We start from the raw sequence: 27,921 nt of genomic DNA, 5'->3' as shown, positions 1-27,921 counted from the left end.
TATCCGCTGTCCTGGCATTCGCCCTTATACTTCTAGCACTGCGCTTCAGGAGCTTCACATCCGGCCGCAGGGGTAAGTGTTACTCATTCCTACCTCTGCTCTACTCTATATATATATTTGCAGGTATTCAGGTGTGACCTATTCACGATTATTGTGACCCGCTTCGTCACTTCCGGTTTTGTCCGCTGGCGCATGGCGCCCCGATTAACGCTACGCTTTGGGGTGTCAACGTTCACGCGTTGACATTTTGGTCCTCCGGGCCGGATCTGACTATCTACCCTTCTTCTGTGACTCCAAGAATTGCCCCGCATTGCGTGTAAACGTTTCGCTGTTCAAGGTCAATGTGGAAAAATTCTTCCCTCTAACATATTTGCGTCCTTTTACTATAGCTTCTACGTGTTGAGCGTGCTCCACGTACTGCTAACGCATCAGGGTAGATTTGTTATATCTGGGCATACGCATTGTGGCGCGTTGGGCCGAACGCACACCTCACTTCCGCTACACGAGGTTGTTAGTTTACTCAACCGCTGTGCAGGCCGGATACCTCGGTGACCGTTCAGCCTTTGTTAATTATTACGCGCCCTCCTGTTAAGTAATTATTAAATAATACTTTTGGCATCGTAATTTTGTTTTATCTATTTTACGTTTGTTGATAGATACTGCTTCGCCCCTCACCCTTTGTAATTGGTGTTATAATTCGCTAGAACGTTTCAATGAATTTAGCATATTTCTGTTAAGCGTGAAATGGTTCACTGACACTGCTGTTAAGACGGAAATAACCCCCAAATAGCTGTTATCCCAAAGTATTAAATAAACCAGATCATAATAAAAATAATAAATACTAGCTGTGTTTATTATTCTAACTTTCTGATGATAATACAGATTTTGTTTGTAAGTCCGCTCCGCTAAATACAGAAACTTGAATCAAGTTGTGTGTACACTATTTAATTTTTATTTACAAACACAGAACCTTATACTCGTAATTATTTTGCGAAATAAGAAATAGGATCTTAGAAAATAAAACTTCCTTATCCCACTGCGAAAATATTTGTGTTTACTATTTTATTGTAACACACTTCATACAAATTAGGGTTTAAATGAAGGCTCAATTATTAAGCAGCAAGTTTGACAATAATTGCCTTCTTCGTAAATAGACGCCGAGTTTCTTAATCCCTTAATCGAAATTCTATGGGTTCTATTTGTGCAATTAATGCCCTCTACGCTTAACCGTGATGCATTATTTGTACAAATACTGAGGAAACCTCAGAGCTTCAATTCTTAAGAACTCTTTGCATCAGGTTAAACGAATTTGAAATTATTTTTCTCTGTGTCTACTATTGCTATGGCCCCTTACAGCGAACAAGAAGGTGATTTATCACTCGCTGCTTTCACCCGCGTGATTAGCGACATTAAGAGGAAACTTAATCGCCATCTTGAGGCCTTTCTGCACTGCGGAAAGGACCCCGTTACAACTGCCTCGCTAATCTCCTCACTCAGCACCCTGGTCCAGAGCGATTTTGACTCCTTCCTGCTTTGCGCGGACTCGTATCTAGCCGCAGACCCGCTCCCGGCGGGCCTCTCGGAGGATCAGTTAATAAACGAGATCTGTCAAGTGAAGAACCTTCGGAGGGAAATTCGTCACACCTTTGCAACAGCTGTGCCCGCTCCCCCCATCAGCGCATCATCACGCACTTCCGCTACTCGGTTGCGACAACTCCTCGCAACTCCTCCCCCTTCAACGAGTTCTCGCGCTCTTCTGTCGGCCAGTACAGCCTCGGCCGCCCTCCCCGCGCCTTTTGTTGCTGCATCACCGCCTCCAGCGCACTCGCAGCCTTCACTTCTTCTCAGGGTCTCTGATAAGGCCGAAGATATCCTTGCTGCTAGCCCCTGCACTCCGCGCGGTCATTGCGCAGCTTCGCCCTACCCCCGGACTGCTGTACTTGAACCGGAAGAAGAGGAGAATGCACTTAGTTGCTTAGTGCAACTGTTTTGGGAAGACAATACAGTCCCTAAACCCCTTCTCGCTTCTCTTTCATCTTCTTCGAGCTCACCTGCGCCCCCCGGTGTTGAGAAACCGCACCCCACTTCGCCTCCGACTCATCTCCCTGGGGCTGAGAGGGCTTCTCCTTCTACTCACATCACTGGGGCTGAAGGTGCTTCGCCCACGCACTCACACTTACACCCTGCCTCTGATGAGTCACGCCCCTTATCACCTCCATTGCACTTCAGCTTAGCTGAGTGTGCCCCTCTTCCACAGCATCACAGTGAGGCTATGTGCCTATCCCCTTGCTCCAGGGATCTGCTGTGCGTTGGTGGATCTCTTACTGCATCACCCCTGCTCTACGTGGTTCGCTATTCTTTAAGAAAGCGTCAGCATCAGTATCGCCCCCGTCTCATCCTCGATGCTACGCTTCATCGTCTTCTTCCTGCTGGCGCCTTAGCCCCCCATGCCTTCAACCGTGGCCACTACGACATCCCGGATGGGCGCAGGGGTTGCTGGCACTGCCTAAGCAACTGCAGCCTACGCTGCGCCGCTGCTACGCTTCGCCTCAACACGCCCTCTATGGGTGCCCTCCCGTCTACGCATATTTTTGCGGTTACAGCCTGCAGGGTGGCCGGTGTCAACTTCACCTGCCGCTTCGCCAGGGCTATCGTGCGATTGTGCGGTACCCCACTACCCAAGGGGCCTCTGGTAGCCTTCAACAGTTTCGCCACCACGACTGGGCAGTGCGGGAATATCTCCCGGCTGTTCGCATCCGCTGTTAGCGCGGCCTCTTCGCACTGTGTTGCTCAGGGTGGGCTACCCTTCACGGGGCACTCCGCTACCCAAACTAATTTGGTTGGTGCCCCTTCCTTACTGCGCGAGTTGGACAATCCCCTCACTCATCCGCACCTTCCGCTAACCGTGAGGCGCAACCTCCCTGCCGCTGTGAATGGCGGGCGGGTATACCCCCCGCGAGTCCTCACTGTGGGCGATCAGAGAGAGGCTGCCAATCTGACCCCCAGTCCTCACCTCTCGCGCTGCAGCAGTGATCTCCGCTCCTTAGGTAAGAGATTTCTAAACGTTGCGCCCAGAGTCGAGGCAACCCAGAACTCCCTACTGCTATGCACCCTCTCGGCCAACGCTGCAGATCCTGAACTCGAGACTCCAGGACCTCACTGGTTGCCTCCGCTACCTGCTGTTCCCCAGCGAGCCCCCACCACGGTCCATCCTAACCGCCTTCCCAAGTCCCAAGTCTGTGAACAGATCACGCAGGCCTTCGGGAATCAGCGCCCGCTTCAGCAGCGGTCGAAACGGCTACGTACTGCCGCCCACCGCTTCCATGGCCAGCCATCGAACCTAGGTCAAGCTCTGCTCCCTCCTCAGGCAATCTTTACTGAAGCAAGCCTTCAGGGCGGGCGGGATGTTCGGTCGCGATCGGAGACGTTCGGCCAGTTCGGCTGGCTATGACTTCGCGCTGGTCGGCTCATCGCCCGCGCGCGTACTGACGTTCGCCTCCGCTGGTTGGACTTTCAGCTTTGTATATATTTTAACTTATTTTCGATATTATTCTATGCCATTCTCACGCTGCCCAACTACCCCCCCTCTACCTTCTCTTAGACCATAGGGTCACCTCCTTATCTATTGAGAGAGTCCGCTACTGACCAGCGTCCTGTACGGTGCTTGGTCTGCTGTATGTGCCTTTGAGCCTGCTGGTTTTACTGTGCTTCTTACCGCTTCTCTACGCTGCTACGCTTCGCTTCCGCCTTGGTGGTATACACGTACCAGCACTCGATTGACATCCAGGGACATCACCCCAATAATTCTATGCTTCGCGGGCCACTCCGTGGACCCGCTTCCGGTGCAAGGTTCGTCCTCTCCTTACGCCTTTCCTGAGATTTCCCTCTTCATCCACGCTACGCTTAACCCTCAGACAAGTATATACAGTTACTATTTCCGCTTTCCTTAGAGACGCTTATACCTCTACCATATCCGCTGTCCTGGCATTCGCCCTTATACTTCTAGCACTGCGCTTCAGGAGCTTCACATCCGGCCGCAGGGGTAAGTGTTACTCATTCCTACCTCTGCTCTACTCTATATATATATTTGCAGGTATTCAGGTGTGACCTATTCACGATTATTGTGACCCGCTTCGTCACTTCCGGTTTTGTCCGCTGGCGCATGGCGCCCCGATTAACGCTACGCTTTGGGGTGTCAACGTTCACGCGTTGACAAATACTTTTTCAACAAAATGTTTTTTTAAATTTGTAATTTTTATACTATGCATTTATGTAGCTTTTTCACTTGGGGGTCCGTGGGCAAGTTTTGACTATAAAAAGGGGTCCTGGGCAAAAAAGTGTTTGGGAACCACTGTCTTAGCTCATGAGGGGGTTTTTTGGAACTATCCTAGGGTCCGTACCTCTTACTAGCATCATTAAGTGACTCGTAAGTGTAGAAACAAATGAAATAAGCCTCGCTAGAAATAGGCTTTTACTACGTCTAGCTATAGACTGAGGAAGAACGTACAGCTCATGTTCCTCTGCTGAGGAGATAACTAGTGTAGGTTATTCTCACGAAGCCCAGAATTCGGTGAGTCTCTCACCAGACTCTGGTAACAACACAATGTTTTCATCTTCGGGCTTAATGTTAGCTGTAAGAGACTTCTAGGAAGATAAAATAAATCGTAAGAGCAAAAGTAGCTTAAGCAGGCGGAGCGGAGATCTTAGCGTGGGAGTTAATACCTTTTAATTATTCCCTTCCCAGCAACTTGCTGGGGATGTTAAAATTGTTAGGCTCTGTTAGACGACACAGGTTTAATGTAAGCCTAAAGTCCATCTGCCTCATTTGAAAGTGCAAGGAGGTACCATGTACCAACATACATCTTGAAAACCCAGAAGTTACAGAAAGCTCGGTTCTTTTGGTACCCTAAACGGGATTGGATACTCTAGTTTGACCAAAATGAGTGACATTGTGAGAGAAAACCTTTTTGGTTTATGGCAACCTCAAGCACTCTGAAGAATTTCTCTTTCACTTTAATGTATAGAACTGAAATCTGTGAAATTATTAGAAAGCCAATTTAATTAGAAAATTTAGTCGCTCTCTCCCTAAATTCACTCTTAAGGTTTTTTTGATTAAATTTGAAATGTTACCTACACATTCAGTCAGTTTTATTTGAATTATATTCTAGAAAATTCAATATTAAGGTACTGATAGTTGAGTTCTAGATGAAATGGACAGCCCAAAGTCCATAGTGAGTAAAACGTACGCTGCCAGAAGTACCACCCTTTAGTCTGTAATCGTAAAACTATTCCTTCCACCAATAATAATATCAATACATTGAAACATTTTATGGAATAAATAAAAAAAAAAAAAAATCATTAACTTTTTACAACTAACATTTACATCCTCCATTAAGGTTTTGTAATCTATATATTCATTAAAGGACATCAATTTTAGATTATGGTAATTAATCTAAAAAAAACTGGGTGGTACCTACTGCTCGCTATCGCTAGTATGTTAATCTTGTAATGCACTTTTAAATTCATGTGCTCACTCTTTTATTATATCTTACCATTTATGTAATTTGTCTTACAAATGTGGATTTCCGTTCTCCGGTTAGTTGAGCAATTTCCGTTTTACCTTCTTTGTCTAGTTTTCACTTTCCATACCTCTCTCACGCCAAATGAAATCATTTTCAGTATTACATCTTTTCTTTAACTTTCTCTTTTTCCTCCAAAGGAAGAAAGTATTCGATTCATTGATATTTTTTCTTTTTCAAGTTTTTAATAGAGATATCTATTTTAATGTGCTCCACAGGACGAAATAGTAATTTTTATAAAATTGTGCTGTAAAGACATTGTACATTTTACCTCCTTGCAGATGATTCAAAATTTAATATTATGCTAATTTGGCTAGAAGATGCTACAATAAGCTTTTGGTCTTAATGAATTCTGGTAATGAAATATCGTATGGGTTCGCACCATTTTTTTTAGTTTCCCCACACATTAATTTTCCTTATAGTATTGTTGTTACTACAGTCATTCATGAATCAGCATTATTCTAATTGAATGACTAGTATGCGTTTAAATGATCTGAATATAAAACATTGTTACGAGTAGAATTGACCTTGGTCATGGTTTTATACTACGCCAACTGATCATTTCATTAGAATTCACCGAAATAACTTTTGTTAATTAATTAGGTAATTTACTGGAACAGTCCTGTCCACGCTATAAAGTGTTTGAGAAGAACAATCCTATGCTAAGTTCCAAATTGAAATTCCGTAAAATTGCGGAAGATGTAATATTTAAAATTTGTAGTGAAGATTTGTTTGATAATGGACGTTTCTTGTCGGTTGCAAGTGATTCACTCCTTCTGGAATAAGACTTTAGAGTCAAGGGGCCTCAGATTAGCTGGCCAATGAATGAGTTCATATCAACGACTGGGATAATCCGGGATAACTACGCATGAATCCTGTTCTAGAACATATCTCGATAGAACAAGAAGAATTTTGCGGTATATTTGTTCTCGAATCTTTCTTAACATAATACCCCAAAAAAGCTTTAAACAAGAACAATTTGCTTCATCTGTGATATTTTAGTAAAGCTCAATTTGAAATAATTTAGGCAATAAAAAATTGTATTCAAGGATAATATTGTAATTCTGCTAAAGGATTTTCTAAAGGTTGCGCTTAATTAGAACATTTTGTTTAAAAAAAAAAAGTAATTTTCTTCTAAGAATGCTGTTCATAAAAAAAAGATACTTTTACTTTCATAAAGTTTTGGAAATTATAAATACTGTAACAAAGCGAGGCAGGTAAACATTTTTTGTTGTCGGACGGATGGTTGAGGCGAAATAGAAAACTATTGGTTGGTTTTAAAGAGAAGGCTATAAGTGAGGAAGAAGACATGACTAGAAGCCGTAATGCTAGAAAAGTAAAATAGTACTAGTAATAGATGTTCTGGGGGGGTAGTGGTGGTAGAAAAGATGCAGCTCCACAAGGTCACTGCCTTGACACGTGTACCATCAGAACATCATCATCATCCTGAACAGCCTACCTACTTCATTCGAACTGAACTACAGTTTTTTTTATTTATATACCTACTCAGCAGATGGCATGAGGTCTTAAGTACAAGATTTCATTATTATTAATCAAGTTCTGTTTGGAAGTTTGATAATTATCTCAAGCTTTCGAGTCTCCTGATTCCGCTATCGCTACGTTCTTGTTTTTTCATTATTACCTTACCTTTAAATACTGCAGCATGTCACGATATTAATGTTGCCAAGAAAATCCTATATCTAAGAAATTCTTGCTCTTTCGAAAACTGGTGACTTAAGTTTTTCTATATTTGCAAAAAAATTGCTTGCATATTTGGTATCGGGTGAAAATTAAAATTTGTATCATTGCTAAAGTTGTGCAGCACAAACTGAGAACGAACATTGAGGCTTTTGTAATAAATTGAAATTATAAAAACGTAACTATTTAAAACTTTAACCAGGATGTAGCTAAAAAAAAGTACCAAAACTATTTAATTTCGTTTTAATTGTTGCGAAACGGATGACATTGAAATTGTTAACAGTCTTATCCGGTTATTTTTGAAATGTTTTTGGTATTTAGTGTGACCTCTTTGATTTTATGGTGGAAGGGAATTACTTCCAGGATCTTGGACAGCCGTTCGAAAATTTGTATATATATTATTATTATTATTATTATTTTACTTTATTAAGTAAATGTAATTATTCCAATCTTAAGTTTCCAATTGTAGTATCCGGTTTCAGATCTCCTGAGTACGATAAAGTGGTTTTAACAAGTTGTTTTGTGCGTATGTATCCATTTATTCGAACTTAGGGAGCCTAAAGACAATATTTTCGGTGGGAATTCAAAAAGCTACAATCTGCTAGAATGCAAAGGGTTATAAAAAGTATATTTTTCTTCAATAAAGCGAGGGGTTCACGTTTTAGTCAAGTAAAGGAATATTATTTAATCAAGTTTTTTGTTCTATTTCTATTTATGCTTTAATTAACAAGTTTTCATGTTTACTTACAAAAGTTCAAAAATCATACAAAACAAAAAAGTGTTTAAAAAAAATTATAAAAATTAAATAGATTTTTAAATATATCATTAAATAAATCTAATTTAAAATTATAAGTTGGCAATACTATTTAATATTACAAAAAAGTTTGGTCACCACTGTACTTGTAACCTAAGAGTAACCTTCCCACACATACCAGTCTACCATCATGAACCTACAACACTAGTGATGATATTCTTTGAAAATACTTCTCCTAACGGGCTAAATCTATTGCGGAAAGTGGTACTATTATTGGGAAATAATCAACAGAAGAGTTCCTCACCCACTACTAGTTTTGGAAATGATAATCGTAAGTACAATATACTTCAGCATGAAATAAAGGAGAATATTCTTCGAATACTAATAATAAATCTGCACAATTTTTTTATTATATTGCAAAATTCTGGCTAGTTTGCTTCCAAAATTACTTATATTTGGAAACAATTGCTTACTACTTTTTACGAAGAGATGTGGCAGATTTTTATTAGGTTTGCAACCAAATTGTAATATTCGATTTTACAAACTGCACGAGTGGTAAATAAGGAATCATATTAAAAGAATTTAATTGCAGAAAAAAGAGATACTATTATATTACAATAGTTTCAGATTGCATGGCTGCATTCACTAGAAATGAGCACACGTATGCTACTATTGAGCATAAAAGATAATTATTTGAACTTATGATCTAGTTTTATGAGTTATTAATTTTGTAATCTCTTAATAATACAAATATGGCAGTAAAACAGTTAACGTGCCTAGTCACTGCCAACAAGACAGAAAATAACAATTATATTAGTTAATTAAAAAAATATAGATAATTTTTTATTTATTTCCGGTTTAGTTCCCTTAATTTGTACTAACCTTTTTTTCTTTTCTTTATATTTTAAAAAATCTTTATAAACCTTTCTATCGTAAATATGGCGCAAGTTGTTGGTTTTAATAACTTTTTTTATCGGGATAACAGTAGAATACCTTCTAGCACATCACTGTTTTTATACTTTTGTTCACCTCTGTCAGTATTGTGACCGCACAGCTTTTAGAATTTAATAACTCAAGCGGAAATATCCATTCTCCTGAGTGCGACAGAAAAAGCATTTTTAATTTTTTTTTTTACAAATTATGTTTTTGTTTATATCCTTTGTAATTCAAAAATGAACAGTCTCAGAAATTTGATATTTAAGATTAAGGTACCAATAGGCTTTTTTTTTTGTAAATTTCGTATTATACTCGTACATTATATAACATAGACATAACTTTTGTAATTTGTTTTTGTACAATTTAAATTTTTGGGATGTGGTCGGTGAAGGTTTCTCTGTAAGGTTATATTTCTGTGTAAAGTACGGTTTTAAGCTGTAAATAACATAGTATTTGTAAGGTTAGTACAAATTAAGAGAACTAAACCGGAAATAAATAAAAAATTATCTATATTTTTTTAATAAACTAATATAATTGTTATTTTCTGTCTTGTTGGCAGTGACTAGGCACGTTAACTTTTAATAATGAATAAGTTTTTACAATATGTTCAAACGGCAATATCAGTTACAACGTAACAGCAAGCTCGAACTGTATTCCTTGTTTGGTTACTTCAATTTACTCAAAACGAAATGAGAATTTCTCTACCGCAAGTAATTAATAATCTGTGTTTTTACACTCTTTTTTTTAAGGTTAATTTGATTGTGGGAACTTCAAAAAAACATTTGGGCTTTAGACTTCTGTCTAAAGAGCAATTTCTGTATAATTACAGCCCTATCAAGTAAATAATTTTTAAAGTATGGTTTGATATGTGAAGTTTGATGCAAATTTCGTAAAATACCGAAAGTACAACTCATTTTAATTAAAGGATTATGAGAATTTATTTAATTTTTCTTCCAATTGCAGATGTAGAAATTGCATTAAGAATTAGTGTACGAATATTGCAAAATCGCCGACAGAATATATTAAATAATTAATTAAATAAAATCATAAAATAACTGCAACTTCCACAAAGTGCTGTTTAGATAAAAAAAAAAAATTCAAAGAACTAAGCTCCACTATACTGATAACTATACAAAAAAATTTACTAAAGTAAGCTAGAAACAGTTCTGCTTAATTTGTAATATGACCATACTCTTGTCAACACATTTATTTGTATATATTTATTTTAATTTACAACATCTATTTTTCCAACAACTCGACAGGATAGAAATAATAAAATCATAAAATGTGGTATAAACTTCTTCGTATGCTGTAGTTTTCCACGTTGTGTGATTTATGGCCACATAGTAATTTGGGTGTTTTCTTGTTGCTGAAAACTTGTAAATTTTCTATGTTAGAGACGTGACTAACAGAAGGTGGTAAACATGTTAGTTTTGAAAGGTTGCCTCTCTCATAGATCTAAATAGATAGATTTATTATTTATTATGGGATGGTTCATAAATTTAAAATTGTATTGTGTACCTTCGTGAAATTTGTTATCCCTTGACCATTTTGTGTACAATGATTGACAGTTTTACTATGTTTGTTGTTTTTTTTGCACACTATATTTTGGTCTTCGTGACTCAAGGAGAGTACGTAGTTCTCTCTTTCTTATTGTTTCCGTAATCAGGGTTCCGTGTACCATATATCCTTCAACCCTTGTAGAGCGGGTACCATTATTCCCGAATGGTTTTGGATACCTGTGCGAGCTATTTCCTGTTCTTTTTCTTTTCTTCCTTTTTTTTCATTATTTTTTTTTATTTAAAAGTCGTTCATCATGTGTCCGTAGAATCTTTTCATCAAACAGACTCTCGTTCACTGATTCAGTCTAGAATATTTAGCATCACACTATTGGGGGCTCTTTTTTCGAATACCTCCTTCTTAAGCCTAATTCTGGATTCCGTAGTTAACATCCATCCAAGCCTCGGACCCAAAGACTATCTACTCACACATAATCCAAATTACAGACTGTAACATGTACGGAGCTGCGGCTTCCTTCTGCTAATTTTTCTCTAATATCCTCGAGGAAAATGTATCAACCTCTTCAACCAGACGACTTTTATTCTTGCGAACAAAAATCAGCGAGTTTTTAAGGATTTTTCTAAGCAAGAATTTTGTCCATTTTCGTTTTTGGTTTCCCTTCCAAAAGTATTGATATTCTACAAAAATAATTGTAGCCTAAGTATTGTTAACGTTTTAGTTAGTTGCTGTTCGTATTTAAAGTATATCTAAAGGAAGTCGATCCTCTAGAAAAGTGGATGTCAGAAAGACTGTTTTTTCCGCTTCCTGATGATTGAATAATCATCTTGAGACGCGATGTTATAACTGCTGATACATTACCGAGTATTTTTCGGTATCTTCACAACTATGGCAAACTCGGATCGATTAAAGCTGGTCTGGTTAATCGACTAGAAACTGTCGTAAAAATGTTTCGAATTTGTTTTAATTGTACTTCAAAATAAATAAATAGGTAAATTCAGTTGAATAATTTATTGATATTCCTACGATTAGCACTAATGGTTAAAATTAGCCATAATACGGTTTCCAGTTGTTCTTATGTTAGTAACAAAGAAAATTAGCTAGGTTTATATTAATGACGACACAATTGTTAGCTAACACTAACTCTACTCTCTTCGTCTAGCTAATTTCTTTTCATTTGTCCCAGCCAAAACAATCCAGACAATGTTAATCTCTTTTACCAGACACAACATGCTGATAACTATTCTTATCTTGCATTTCTTCTGCTGCAATAGTGTTTTGATTTTATTGTTTTTCCATTTTTGTTTAGTCTGCGTAATGAATTATAACAGTAAATCTGGTTTGAGTTAATGTACCTGCTGAAATCTCTTCACTCTAAGAGTTGTGGGTTGGTAGTACCGCCTAGAGAGGCTTACCCTGTTCAGCTTACTATAATAAGATGGATAGCAAAGTAGAATTAGTGATATTTTGGGAAAATGAAATTTAAGATCTAGTAAGTGGCATCCAGAATCCGATGCAGCATCTTGATCTCGGAATATCTGTATAATGAATAGATTTTTGTCCTGGAAAGTCGAGATAGTTTCGTTGTTTTGTAGTTTATGTACAGTATAAAGAGGACGTTTCATGTTAGTGGTTGTCTCTATATAATGTGCACTATGTCTCAACAGAAAGAGCGTTGTTGTTGGGAAGACACAGGAAGTAAACATGTACTATTTTGTTTTTTGGCTTCCATTGTAATTTGCCATTTTGTTTTTGTTTCGCCTGAAGATTCTCGACATAAGTAGAAAAGACTCGACAGAGTGTTTACTTTTGGAATTAAAGTTGTTGGCCTCGTCTTTGTTTTCTCTCGCTTTCTCCTTATATTTTGAATTCTACTTTGATGTAGGTCTTGAAAAAGTGTTTGAAAAATATTTTAAAAAGTATGATAAGTACCCTAACTACCACATAACTTGATATCTCTGTGGCTGTGACATATTAGGGAAGTACCTGGATTTACATTAATGTGTACTTCTGTAAGATGGGTTTGTGTCAAGTTTTTAGTTAATAAAACCAAGATTTCTAGCAACGTATAGTAAATTATAATAATAATTTTTTTTAACACTAAAATTGTTGGTGATGAACTTACGATTGAATGTTGTGGGAATGCTTCGTTTCTTTTTCTGTTATTTTTATCTTTTTTGGTGAAGTTTCCTTCATTTATTGAAGTGCTTAATTCGTAAAAAAAAAAGGCATATATATCAAGAAGGTAACGGCTACATGCTAACATTGCAGTCATCGGTTTTCAATCATTAACCTTTACGAGGGTCGTTTGAAAAGTCCGTGCAAAAATAAAAACTACTTAATTTTTTGGGGTAAACCTTTTTTATTTTTCAACATAGTCTCCTTTTAGGCTTATACACTTCGTCCAACGCTGCTCTAGTTTGTTGATCCCTTCCGAATAATAGGATTTGTCCAAGTCTGAAAAATAGCCATTCGTTTCTGCAATCACCTCCTCGTTTGAATAAAATCTTTTTCCCGCCAGCCATTTCTTCATATTGGGGAAGAAATAGTAGTCCGAGGGAGCCAAGTCTGGAGAATAGGGAGATGTGAAACGAGTTGGAACCCTATTTTCATTAATTTTGCGACCACAACTGCTGAGGTGTGAGCTGGTGCGTTGTCGTGATGGAAAAGGACTTTTTTGTGGGCCAATCGTGGGCGTTTTTCTTGCAGCTCGGTTTTCAAACGGTCCAATAACGATGAATAATATGCACCTGTAATAGTTTTACCCTTTTCCAGATAGTCGATGAGGATTATTCCTTGCGAATCCCAAAAGACAGTCGCCATAATCTTTCCGGCCGAAGGAACGGTCTTCGCCTTTTTTGGCGCAGATTCCCCCTTGGTAACCCATTGTTTAGATTGTTCTTTGGTCTCAGGAGTGTAGTGATGTATCCATGTTTCATCCACAGTGACGAAACGACGCTTAAAGTCCTGCGGATTCTTCTGGAACAGCTTCAAACCGTCCTTGCAAAACTTCACACGATTTCGTTTTTGGTCAAGCGTGAGCAATCGCGGCACCCATCTTGCGGATAGCTTTGTCATGTCCAAATGTTGATGCAAAATATTATGTACCCGTTCATTCGAGATGCCCACAGCACTAGCAATCTCACGCACCTTCACTCTTCTGTCATCCATCACCATATCATGGATTTTATCAATGATTTCTGGAGTAGTAACCTCCAGAACGTTCAGCGTCACTTGTGCCCATATGGCCATTCCGAAAATTTTGAAACCACTTATAAACTGTTCTAATCGAATGTGCAGAGTCACCATAATGTTTATCAAGCTTCTCTTTAGTCTCCTGAGGCGTTTTGCCTTTCATAAAGTAGTGTTTAATCAACACACGAAATTCTTTTTCGTCCATTTTTTGAAAATCACTCGACTTCCTCGATTCAAACGAATGCCAAACACAAAGAAATAGACCGATCTGGCTGAAACTTGGTGTGTGTTCTTCCAAGAGAAGCTACTAACTAAACATAACCTCGATACGCGCCAGTAGTGCTATCTCTCTGACTTTGCACGGACTTTTCGACGACCCTCGTACATTTAGCACATGAATAGTTTTCAAGGCACCAATTAAGAACTAACTTCCTTATCAAAACATTTGGCAATTTGATCAAACAGATGTTCTGACGCTCAATAATCTAAAGGTCAAAGTATCTTATTCTTACGCACCATAATGAATACGTAAGTGTTTGTGAAGAACTAGAAGAAACATCCTGATTTGTAATGAAAGAGATAATAGTTGAAATATGTTCTAAAGGTATTTCCGTAGTATAGAAAGATATAGTATACCCGTAACGGTACTTCTGCAGTGGATGTAAATCAAGTTCAGTAGTGTGTAATAGACGGACGGACACTCCATTACAAGAACTTCTAGACGACAGGTTGTGTTCAGAGTGTACACACTCTATATTCTAAACCGCTATGTGTTCAACTAGCTTTGCTCCTTCATAGTCTTTTATTTTTTACGTTCGTCTTTTTATTTATTTCATTTTTATGACTGCTATTAAATTGATTGAATCTCATTTAATATAACGTTTAAAATATTGCTTATTGATCTTTTTATGAATTGTTAAAATGATAACTAGAGGCCTACCTATTAAATGCTAAGTTGATTAATAATTGACAGCAATTGATTTCCATTGTTCAATATTCGTTGGTAAATAAATGTGCCTTGTTTTAAACGGAATAAAATATTCTTGAGGAAGTATGACGACTTCGCAGAGAGAATTGATTCAGTTCAGTAAAGACTGGGTGGCTCTATTAGGGATTCAATTGTTTTGAGTTTCTCTTTTCGTGAAAAACATGTAGAAATATTGACATAACAATTGTATGTAAACAACCCTAAAATTATTTTGTCAGTCTAGAGCGGCCAAACTTCTTTTGAAGGCGGTTACAGTTAAATATAATTCCTTCTTGTGCTGCGCACTCATCAAATTGAAAGAAAAAATAGCGGGAACCATAAAAAAACACACACACACAAAGTCCTTTGTTGCATTTAACCGAAATATAAAGTTTGACTTTCAGCTTTTTTTTTTTTTTTAGCTCTCAGGAGGGTATCAACCTCAAAATGATATTTTTGGTGCGAACTCAAAATTGTAAATTTCCACAATTGTGTAATGCTTCCTTTTATGAAGCGATGAGAGATATTATCTCATACATACCCTCCCCCTGCTGACCTTTTTATCCTGTTACTTTTCTGAAGTAAGTAAGTAAGCTCCTAAAATATTTTTCTGGTTGTGAAGCTCCTGTATGGGGACCATTCTTCACACTACTGAAAAACACCCCGTTTTTTGTCTTTTCACTTTGTACTCGTATGGTGACTGAACGAATTGTATTTTTTTTTGTTCTTGTTGTTTAAATAGCGTGCTGAAATACTATTACTCTTCTGCTGATTCATGGCGGAAGATTGTGAAATGAGCTCCGTATAAAAAGTAGTTTTGAGAAGCTAGCGCAGCGTGCCTGTTATATTGGTGAAATTATCCATCGAGAGCGGCGCGAGCAGACAGACAGTCGGATATCTAAGCAGACTCCAGATTCCAAGCTCCGCTGATGTTGTGGTCCACACTCATACAGAGCCAGTTCGAGGATACCTGGTATACCCACAGGTGTCCGGTCGTTAACCTTCCTCTCTGCCGTCAACATAATTCTTCTACCTTCACTCACTTATACACCACATTTTTTTTTATCATTTTATTTTATTTCACACGCTCCTGTTAACATTTTGTTTTCTCTGATCTCCTCGCAAGAGAGAAATTTGGTGACGATGGAGCAGTTTTATGATTTTGTTTTTTTAATTTAATCAAAAATAGTTTTGAGGTCACCAGTTTTTATGGGGAATAACTAACGAACTCAGACAAGTTAGCATACTTATAGTTTTGTCTTTCTCTGCAGTTAAGTTCATTTTCAAATTTCTTTATTTAATGCGCCTAGAGTTTTCTCTCTCTAATGAATTGGCGTTGAATGACACAACTAAAGAACTTCTTCGGGGTTTGTGATATCTAACTACATACTGGTTTCCATCTATTATTTATTTTCACATATCCACCTTTAGCTAACTATTGATTTAGGTTACAATCGATTGCCCTAGTTTCTTTTTGGTAAATTAGTAAATAGTTTTAAGTTATATTTAATTTTCCTTGTTTTAAATTCTAAATAAACACTAAGTATTAAAAATGTCACTTCAAAAAGTCAATTAAACTAATTATAACCGTAATTAGGACTAAAAAAAAAAATGTCGCAGATATCGGTTTAGTTTACAAATTGAAAAGGTTATATTGAAGTGCAGACAAAAAAAGTGTTCAAAAATTTCACCTCTTTTTTCCATTTTATTTTCATAATTTGATAAGAAAAATTAGGGTATTGAAAGACTGTTAACTTCTGTCGTCATTATGTTTACCATTATTATGCTAAATTTAGCAAAGGAGGTTCAGATTTCAACAACTTGTGATTGTAATCCACTTTCACTCTGAACCAATGCTGATACCCAATTAATAAATTAGTAATTTTTCATTTTATTAATATTCCCCCCCCCCCAAAATAGATTATTACAGTTTATTTTAGCGATATACTTAAATACTGCATAAAATGTTTGTCCTCCTGGATCTATAACCTAAGAAAAACCTTCCCATATTCTGGTATAATATCACGTGACATTTTCTGATAACAGTTGTCAAATTAAACCGATTGTAGGAGACTAGTAACATAACCTACTTATTAGGTTATTGTACATAACTTATTCAACAGCAAGTTTACCTTCCATTATCAATTATGGTAGCTGTGGTAACTTCAATAAGAAACTATAAAACTAGTATTAATTTCCAAAATAAAAAATTAAATTAAGAGTAAAATGTATCTTCCAGATTTGTTTGGTAATTTTTCAACTTTTTTCTGAATCTTAACAGTTAATCGATATCCCTTTGTCAGTGGACTTACTGAGCATTTATCCTTTAATTGATTTCTGCAGAAAATTAATATTGAACACCTGAAGGCATTGTACTCGCTCTGTCGCTCGCAACGCTTGTGTGAGCAACTTGTGAGTGAAAATTAAACTTCTCTCAACTGTACAAGAAATGGCTATTTTTAATAATTATAATGAAAGAAATTAATATTATTTTTAATTGTTATTTAATGTAGCTCAATTCTATGTACAACTATAAATCAAATGCTATTATATTTTAATGACCCTTTATTTGTGCATTAATTCTCGACTTTGGGTATTAGAGTATTGCAAGACTATAATTACGTGGTAAAATTAATGCAAAAATTAAGTGGGTTTTTTTCCTAAATAAAAAGAAAAAGGAGAAAAAGACAGCAAAAGAAGAAGAAGAAGAAGAAGAAGGAAGTTAGTTGGTATATTAATCGATAGCTCGGAGGTTTCCTTGAGCCCGTGAGTAACCATGGTTACCACAGTTCACTTTCCCACGTGTCTATCACACTATCTTTACTAAAAACATCCGACACTATCGTTCTCTATCTCACTTTAGCCCGTCAGTTTTACTTTAAAAGCCTTCTTGTGCAGCTTCTTTACCTTTTTTTTAAACTCCTGCTTTACATCAACAATTCTTTTTTTTTGTGTGTGTGTGTTTCGTTTTGTTTTGTCATTCTTCTTCATTTTGCTACCGTAGGACTTATTCTTCAGTTGTGAAAAAAAAGGACCTGAAAATATATTCAATGTTCAAATCTAAATTCCCAGTTTTTAATTCTTCTCACCGAAAGTACCGTATAGTTATTGTAGTCCTCACTTCCATGAAATAAGATTCTTCCTACTTTTCCTTTATTTGCGACTAGTAATAATAGTTTTTCTCTGTTACATTTTTTTCCTATTAATTTTTTATGTTAACGGTGTATCCTGCGACTAGATTGGGTAGAGAAGCCGACAGTTAGGGATAACCATACCCTGGTGCAACTAACGCCAACTTTCGAACGCTCCAGTTCTCTTTGCACCCTCCACTGGATACCCTTCCTGGGACAATCCGAGTCTATCCAATGGAAATCTATTAATGTAAAGGGGTCGAGACTCGAGGAGAGCCAGCAGGTTAAATTAACCACTTTCTGGGGCCAGGTTTACCCCCAATATTCTCTTAGAAAAGATATATTCCACCTTTGGGTAACTCTCTAATATCCTCTCAAACAGGATATATCCCACTGAAACATCTATTAACTCCGAAGCTTTCTCTAGAGAGGGGGGAACCTCCAGATTGGGATAACAATTTCCTGGGTCCTAAACACTCTTCTCTCCTGAGTCACCTAGCCCTAAAAAACAAGGCTACGTTTTTTCAAGAAAGTCCTCTTACTGCGAGTGGTGGAGGCCTGGCAATCAATCTAATGACACCTTGCCCTGTGTCAACCATCTTCGCACGCACGTCTCATTAGTGTAACTTTCGAAAACAGTTTAGAAGGGTAACATTATTCGAAAACCTACAAAAATTTGGTCATCCAATTTGCTTTACAAATTAGAGGCCTTCAATTTATCCGATTCTTCCACTTTTATAATTTTGTTTTTGTATTCCTTATTTAATTGATTTCCTAATAACATATATTTTCTTTCTTTGTTACAGGTAAGTTCTATTTCTTCATGACATTGACCACATTGTAAGTACTTTTTAATTTTCACCGTCTTGAGAGCCGGCTAAGAAATGCATTCTTGACGGACTTGTGGAACCATATAAGAAACATATTTTTTTAAGGTTAAATTGCATCATATTCGATTAGGAGTTAGCTAGTGTAGGAACCAAATTGATTGATCTACTGCTGATTTATATTGATATAACTCCGCAAGTGACCAGGGATACAATAGACATGTTTGCTACGATAGATTAAACCAAAGTTTCTAATCTAGTTTTCTTTGAGATTGGATTTGATGTAATGCGAGTGCTGCTGGACTTCTATATATTTTTTTGAATAATTATCCTGGAATATTCCATTTAGATCAATCCTGAGAGAGACGAAAAGTCATTTTTGGATAATTAAGTTCCCTGTGACTTATGTTTTTATATAGGAGGCATAAGATGTAACCCTAAAATTCAGAGTTTAACGAGGATTCCATCCAAACAGGATTTTCTGGACTTATCTAAGTGGATTTTCCATCTTTCTTACTTTTTTTTCGGAAATCCATTCTACTATTTTCCTACTAAATATATTTCTGTAGAGTAATAACTTTGATAAGAATAATCTATTTAGGAAAATCCATTTTAGAGCATGCTAACGGAAGTAGTTCCATTATAATGTTAACAGTTAACGTATCTCTTTCCGTGTAATGTGCACTTCCACAAACTGCATTATTGAGAATTAAGTACGTTTTAAATTTTGTAATGTTATAGAATATACCTACTTGTTAAATTCATTTTTATCTTGATAAAAGAGTGTCTAACATTATTTACTAGCAATGTGCAATATGCAACAGCAGCTGTGTACAGAGTTGCATTGTTAGTTTGTATTGCACCGTTTAAGGTCACTCTTCTAGAAAACCTGATGTCATCGTCACTCTCGCCAGTTCTCCTTGACTCTGTCCATAAACAACATCGCTCAAACTGATAGTAACTGAATGTAGTAACTATCTTCTTATGTAAATCTTTAGTTGTTTTTTTTTTCGTCTTTATCAGTAGTTGGCATTGTACATTTCGTAATTTATTGATAGTTTGTAAACTATTTTGTTTTCCTTCATTATTTTATTATTACTTCCTGGTAAGAAGAAGTATGGCGATCTTGGTATGATCTTCGTAATTAGTATGTTTTCTAGGACTCCTGTGGACGAAAAAGTGATATTAACGCATCCTGCGAAGATAAATTTAATTGGTATACGTATCTAACCTATCCCTGTCCCTGTGAGTCTAACCTGTCTAATCGTATCTACAATAATTAATTACTAGTAATTAAGAAAAAAATATTATAATTTCAATTTTATTTTATTGTTATCGCTTCTAAAACCAAGGATTTGGCTTTGATACGTCACCAGATAGACGTATGCCCAATTTTTGATTTTCTTTTTGTTTTATAATCGTCTAGTTTTACGGGTTTTTACCCAGATTCAGGATGTACTCAGAGCAAGAGCTTACTAAGTCCTATTGTGCGATTCCACGTTGTCTCTTACTGTGTTTATAACTTCTTGAAAATTTTCAATCATAAACAAAACAATTTTGTATCATTACTAGATGCTATGAATTAGATTGAGAATGATCTTAAAGTTGGAGTAATCATGCGACAATAGAAGGAGTAGATAGCTTTAATAAAGAAATCTGAACCTTAAAAGAGATTCGTTCTGAATGAAGGATCAGGATGTATAGTTGGGGCAGGACTTGGAGCAGCACTAGGGTCACCAAGTGTACAACAGACAGAAGGTGAATTACAAGAGGTGGCTGTACACCCAGTTCTCTTTCTTCTCCTGTATTGTTAACATCTGGCGCTTTATACCAGCCAATTAACCCCCAGCATCCTGTCCGTCTAACTCTTCTATGCAACCATCCAAGAAAAAATAAGTAATTTTATTCATTCCAAAGGATAAAAGTTATCTTTATCAGGGTCCCCTATCCCGTAATTTTTATTCATTCTGCCAGATGTGTCTTATTTAATGCAATGTATGAAATTGTACACTATTAACTACTTATGAAGGTCCAGCGTCTTCGCTTTATATTCGTAATTGTTTAAAATTTTTAAAGAATTTGGCGTAAAACAACTCACATTATTCTATCACTTAACCTTTGTGAGAACCCCAGCCTAACAAGACAAGACACCTCTAACTATCACAAATAGGGTAATCACGCTGCATGTTGGAATGGCTGAAAGATATGTCCGATTGATTCTTTTCTGTAAGATTATGTTCATGTTTTGTCGATATCAGTTAATACGGCTACTTGCTACCATTTTTGTATTGACGTATCGACTATGTTTACTGTCAAAAAACATTTCTGCGCAAAAGATGAAAATTATTTATATTGGAAGTTTTTGTAATTCAATAGTAATAGTTATATGAATTGTCGACTCATCATTATAAAGATAGACTTTAAAAGAGTTTCCGTTCTCTTTATATTCTCTTTATATTAAAGGAGTTCTTGCCGAAATATTCTAAAATCGGTTTAAAATCATTCATATTCTCAAGCAATAACTCCATCAGCCGAAGAAGCGTTGGTCAACAATTGTTTGGGCGACAAGAAAAATAAATATATAAGGCCTTTTTGCATTCCAAAAAGGTTGGGAACTTCTGGATTAGACTCTTTCCATTTTTATAAGACTAAATCGTTACTATATTATTATTAAACAGTATTCCATGGTAATCCATATTAATACTGTCGCATCCAGACAATTCATTACAGAAAACAAGCGCAGTATATTAACAAAAATATATTGTATTTGAGCGAACGAGTGTAATATTGAAGAATGGTCCAAGGCGTTCTCTGCTACCTTGACAGATAACTTCATTGATATTCTGTGATGTTGAAAGCTGTTTGTATTTACATAATAGATTTATTGTTGTCGACTTTAAAACAGGAGAAAATACGATTGTTTTTTTGAGAAGCAGTGATGACCTAGTTTTTATTTTTATCTTCTATTCCTCAATAGTGTAACTTACAAGAATTGTTTCATAGTTTATTTAAAAATTGTAGTTTTTTTTATTTATTTTATTGTTTGATTAAGTCCTAGAGTTTATTGTACTTTCAGTTTATTGCTGAGATATTTTTTTTTATTTACTTTATGAGTTTTATGAAACAAGGGAATTGAACTATTGAAAATATTTGTCACTTCCTGTCAGTTGGGCACTTTCCCGTTAGCTGTGCCAAGTTATATTTCTTGATTTATAGTTTGTGCTCTTCGTTGACATAAATTCGTTTCGAAGACAGGCTCAACACTCACAATTGATGAGAATTATTATCAAAATATTGTGCTTAACCTTCAAGAATTGTATTCACTTTCAATTTTCTGAAAATGTCTTCCTTGTTCGAATAAAGTAAAAACCACCCAGAACAGTGTGAATTTATAGCTTTGCCAATGCCTTCAAGGTTTTTCACACTAGCACTGCTACCTGAAGCTGTGATCTAACTTGATCATTCTTGGATCTCAGTTTCCTGCTCTTTATAGTTCCTCCAACTTTCTTACTCTTCTAAAGTGATCTGTTGTGTCTCTATCAATCTTGAGATCCTTGTATAAGTAATACACCAAGGTTGTGGTAAAGAGTTTACCTCCTGAGTGGCATCCTCGCAACATAATAATTGTACCAAGCTTTGGCAAAGTGCATTTCCACATTTAGATTCTTTTTTCTATTTATATTTGGCATATCTTGTAAACTTATTATTATTTATTGTTGGTGTTCCTGCAAGGTGTAAACCTGAACTAAAAGTGGCACCTTATCTTCCTCCGTTGCTAAATTCTTCCTAGCGATAGAGAACAGAGTTAAATCCCTTCCCTGGATGCAGTTTTCTGATTTGATCCCATTCACTCTATTATCGCCCAAATCTCACCGCTTTATTTTACTAATGTGTGAATGACTAAATGACACTCCTAATTACTTCTTACTCAAGAAGAAGAACGGATACATCGTTTCTCCGAGCTTTAAACTTCACTTCACTCTTCCGATTTCTCTAGTTCTATTTCAAAACCTTTATTACCCCTCTTTGTTTTGTCGCAACTTTGTTTTTTAACAATGTGATTCAATATGATGATCTGATTCGATGTAAGAGATGATGATTTTAAGGGTAAGGTACAAGTAGCACTCCAATGATTTCAGCTTGGAAACTAAGACCACACCACAGATCCAATTTTGTAACCAAACTCCAGCTCCAGACAAATCTCCTTCTCTATCTTGTTCACGTTCTTAATAAATCAGGTCAAAGACCTGACGACATTCTCTCAGGCCCATCCGAATGATTCTCCAAGTCCATTGATCTTCATTTGCTGTTCGTTTTATCACAAAAGATTGTCAAGGCTAGTTCGTTTCTTTACAATCATTTTTATTATTGATCACCTATAGCAAATTTAAAACTCCACTGGTGGGATTTTTTCACGATTTTGAAGTAATGCCTATTTTTAGTTGATTGTAATACTAGAAGCGATAGTGGATATTGATTTCTAGTGACGTGGCTACTAGGCATTTTTTATTGTTATTGAATTGAGGGGAAAGGGGGGATTTCAGATGAAGAGAAAACAGAGGGGAATTCTCCCTCCTTTTTGAACTTCTAATCCTTACCATTTTTACCCGTGAACCCTCTCCTCCTTGCTGCAAGGCTTTGTGAACTCGCAGGAATTTACTGCCAACTCATTCACCATCATCGGCCATGTGCACTCGCATCAACACTTTATATGACCCAGGACGGCAGGGCCTTTTACCCCCACCCTTCACTTGTTCATCACCCCTTTATAACATTGTACACCCTTTAATCAATGTTATCTTGCCAGCAGGCTCTCTCTTTTCTTTCCTTTTTTTTAAATATTTATCAGTGTAGATCATCACCCTTCCTATTGGGCACGACAACTATTGCATAGTGTACTTATGAAGCCCCCATTATCTACACGGTATCTGTTGAATCTATCTTATTTGTATTTTATTTCATAGTAGCTAAATGTGTTACAAATTTTACAGTACCACATATACTCTTACAGTCTGGTTATTACTGTAAATTAAATAATTATTAAAACTGTCCGGTAGGACAGTTGTATAAGGGTTGATCGTCAAAAAGTGCACGAAAAAGCGTAACGTTGAAAAACACCCAACTTTGACAATTTTTTTCTCTTTTTCTACTAAAGATAAAATTCCCAAATTTTCTTTAAAATATAGGGCAAACCCTCCTTTATAGCTGTAATTTTTTTGTAACAACCCAGATCTAATAGGTTTCGAGAAAAAAGTTGCCGAAAATGAGCAAAAACGGCTTTTTCAAAAAATGTTCTTGTTCTTGTTCTTCTTGTTGTTCTTGTTACCTTTTTTGTAAACAACGTACAGCCTAAACGCGCGAACCGATTTTCATGAATGAGGTGTCATTCGATTCGGAATTTTATGTAGATGTGCCTTTTGGGGGTCTCGACCCTGTACATCGAATGGGAGAGGAGTTAGCCCCCTTTATGTAAGGCCCCCTCCAAAATTATTATTAAAACTGTCCGGTAGGACAGTTGTATAAGGGTTGACCATCAAAAACTGCACGAAAAAGTGTAACGTTGAAAAACACCCAACTTTGACAATTTTTTTCTATTTTTCTATAAAAGATAAAATTCCCAAATTTTCTTTATAATATAGGGCAAATCCTCCTTTATAACTGTAATTTTTTTGCAACCACCCAGATCTAATAGGTTTCGAGAAAAAAGTTGCCGAAAATGAGCAAAAACCGCTTTTTCAAAAAATGTTCTTGTTCTTGTTCTTCTTCTTCTTGTTGTTGTTGTTGTTGTTGTTGTTGTTGTTCTTGTTACCTTTTTTGTAAACAACGTAGCGCCTAAACGCGTGAACCGATTTTCATGAATGAGGTGTCATTCGATTCGGAATTTTATGTAGATGTGCCTTTTGGGGGTCTCGGCCCTGTACATCGAATGGGAGAGGAGTTAGCCCCCTTTATGTAAGGCCCCCTCCAAAATTATTATTACTAATTACTCTGTAAATCTTGGCCCGATTTTGATAAAATTTGGTAGGATGATAGGGTTAGGGCTCCCCTACCTAACATTAAAGCGACGATCTGCTCTTACACTTGTTAAGGGGAAGTATAGCAATCGTTTCAAATTATCGACACGTGAACCGATTTTCATGAATGAAGTGTCATTCGAATCGAAATTTTGTACAGATTTGTACTTTAAAAGTCTCGACGCTGTGCCTTATAAGGAGGGGAGTTTGCCCCACCCAAGTAAAGCCCTTTCTAAATCTATTATTACCAATATTTCTATAACGCTTAGTCCGATTTTGATAAAATTTAGCACGAAGCAGTAATTAAAGCTCCTCTACGTGGCTGTGATGTGCCATCATGCTCTTACACCTACTAAGAGGAAGTACTGCAATCGTTAAAATTATCAATGGGTGAACCTATTTACATTATGAATGAATTGTCGTTCGATTCAAAATCTTTGCCTTTTAGGGAGAAGTACTGTAATCGCAGTTTATTTTTCTTGCTCCTCTTAAAAGGAAGTACTGAAATCGCAGTTTAATTTTGCTATTTACGTACAAATACCTTCCTATTTTATTCAAAACGCTTTCTCAAAAAAATGGTTATTGAGGATGGTTTGGGGACCGCAACTATAATCATTCTTTAAAAAGATCTCTCCAGTGGTAGTTACGGTTCCGATTTAACACCTTATCAGGTTATAATGATAGAATAGCTTATTCCAAATTTTAAAAAATCTGTAAAGCAGACGTAACTTTGCAAATAGACAAAAAGGAAAATCTATCCAAAAGGTACAGAAATCTCCTTAACAAAAACTTACAGTTTTAAAAGTTAAGTATAAGGGTTGATTAAACGCCAAAAGGTACACAAATCAGCAGTTCCCAACATTTCATTAATACTTCATAGATATAATTTAAGTAATTTTACTGCATTAACTTTTCCTTCACATTTTTTAGAATTTATTAGATGTCACAGACCCTTATGCTGGCCAGTTCATTCATAATATTTTTTTATTATAATTATGATAAAATGAGTGATGAATTATTCTGAGTAGTCACATATACATGCATGTTAAAGTAGAAAAAAACAAAGTTAGAGTCGGCCACTTTTTAAATTTCAATCACGGAGGATTCAAAACAATATTTCAGTCTTAAATTCGTCTTACCGAAATATTCGTGAGCACAAATAACATACATTTAATAACAAGTAGATTATTCAACAATATTTACTCATTTCTCAATTGTAATTTAATTTAGTCCCCCTAATTTTACTTATGGTAAAATACTGGAATAATTAGCTGTCCTAAAAATATGCATATCTTTATTTTCTTTATTTTATATTACATATATATAACATTGTGGGAAGAACACCTAGATTGAGAATGTAATTGAAGAAAACTATATTATTTGCGATAAAGCCAGATTATTTATTACTTATTATTATAAACGTTTGACTACTACATAAAATAACAATTACTTTAATCGAAGAATGAACTTAAACCAATGATTTTTATTTAAAAATAAAAATAAATGCATAAAATCATTGATGTAAAAAAAGTTTATGAATTTTTTAGCCTCTTATTTTTTTTATATTTTTTATAACGTTTTCTTTTTCACCTGTGATTAATAGTTTGATTATTATAGATAAATAGATATTACAGTCAATCTAAGTTAAATGGTGTGCTACTTGAGTAAATATTTTGTAGACGAAAATGGCCAGCATAAGGGTCTGTGACATCTAATAAATTCTAAAAAATGTGAAGGAAAAGTTAATGCAGTAAAATTACTTAAATTATATCTATGAAGTATTAATGAAATGTTGGGAACTGCTGATTTGTGTACCTTTTGGCGTTTAATCAACCCTTATACTTAACTTTTAAAACTGTAAGTTTTTGTTAAGTATTAAGTTTGTATTAACTCGGAAAATGTTTTGTGTCTTCTCTTAGTCATTAGCGCCATTCCCTTAGTAACTTTTGTTTCTACTTTCTGTTGCTGTTCTTCTTTAGAGAGAGTATAGCAGCAACAGCAACAATTTTTTGAAATTAAATTTTTAACTGGATGTACTAGGATTTGAGGTGTCTCAGAGCATGGAAAAGTGTTGGAATTATTTGTTCGGTTCGTTTCCTTCCTGTTTTAAAGTGGATTAAGATGCGAAGCAATCAGTGATTTTTTTTATTACATCTTGAATTTTGCTATTCTGAAAACTCTCATAGCCCAATATGTGTTCTTCGTCGGGTTTTTTCCTCCCTGCATCAGCGCATTGCAACCTAGTTCCGGCCAAACGCACAAAATATAAAGTGCTATTTCTGGCATAAATGTTGTAGTAAGGGCCGAAAAGATTCTTATTAATGTTCTGTGAAGCGCTGGCCAAGAGACTATAAATGCTTGTCTGAGATCACTGAAGTAGAGCACAGAACCCAGTTAGGACTTTCTACCAAGTCCTATACATTCTGGGTGGCCGAGAAGTTAGTCATGTCCAATGTCAACAATCCAAAATATTCTACGAATTGGCTTTAGCCGGGATTGGGATTCACAGGGAGTCAACTCTGGGGAAAACTTTTTTGCTATTGGCTGATAACTGATCTTCTAGCACGGTGTACTGTAAGGCATTACGATAGCGCAGGAGTAAACAAATAAAAGAACAATATTAAACAAAGAAAAACAACATTGTCTTAGATTGTTGATTGCTGCAAATAGAATGGTGGAAGTAACAGTTCAAGAACAATTATCATAAAGAAAGACTGTTATTAATTCGTTATTGTTGCTTACTGTTTTAATGGACCATACAAAGATCGAGTTGTAAGGAACAGGTGGTGTGGTATTGGTCACCTGTAGAGCCATCAGAAACACACACACACACACACAGAGACAAGGTACCCAATGGTTTACTATATATTGTTCCTAAATAAAGAGATAAATTATTAACAACCACAAAACAAATACGTGTACATAGACTGTAAGTGTGTACGCCTAAGTAAAGGAACACAAGGTTGTACAGGTGTTGTTCCCTTACTACATCTACCTAACATCTGCTCTTTCTCTTATTTCTCTTTGTTCTTCTTAATAACGGACCAATTCCGTCCAGTTTGCCTTACAAATTTCTGAAGATGCGAATGTATAACATAATAGGCATCTTAGTTCTTATTATATAACAGAAAAAATGCGACGACATCCTTGGCTTTAGCTGTATAGTTTTGAAGCTTTCTTCTGTAAGGACAAAATTAATTGGGAAAGTTAAGATTAAGGGCTACCTGAGGTAGAGGAAAACTTCTTAAGCAAGGACATCAAGGACATCTTGAAGAATGCTTCAAAAAAAAACTTGTGGGTAA

General features: G+C 36.2%; 1 protein-coding gene across 4 annotated transcripts in view; it reads left to right on the top strand.

The window, feature by feature from the left end:
• The window catches only part of Utx (Utx histone demethylase), a 114,341-nt gene that overhangs the window by 51,395 nt on the left and 35,025 nt on the right, over positions 1-27,921 (top strand). The window lies entirely within an intron of this gene.

The sequence above is a fragment of the Rhodnius prolixus genome, unplaced genomic scaffold (assembly GCF_049639745.1).
Source record: "Rhodnius prolixus isolate KJV_2025 unplaced genomic scaffold, Rpr scaffold_10, whole genome shotgun sequence".
Taxonomy (NCBI): domain Eukaryota; kingdom Metazoa; phylum Arthropoda; class Insecta; order Hemiptera; family Reduviidae; genus Rhodnius; species Rhodnius prolixus.
The sequence above is the reverse complement of the archived record's forward strand: the minus strand, read 5'-3'. Positions and strand labels throughout refer to the sequence as shown.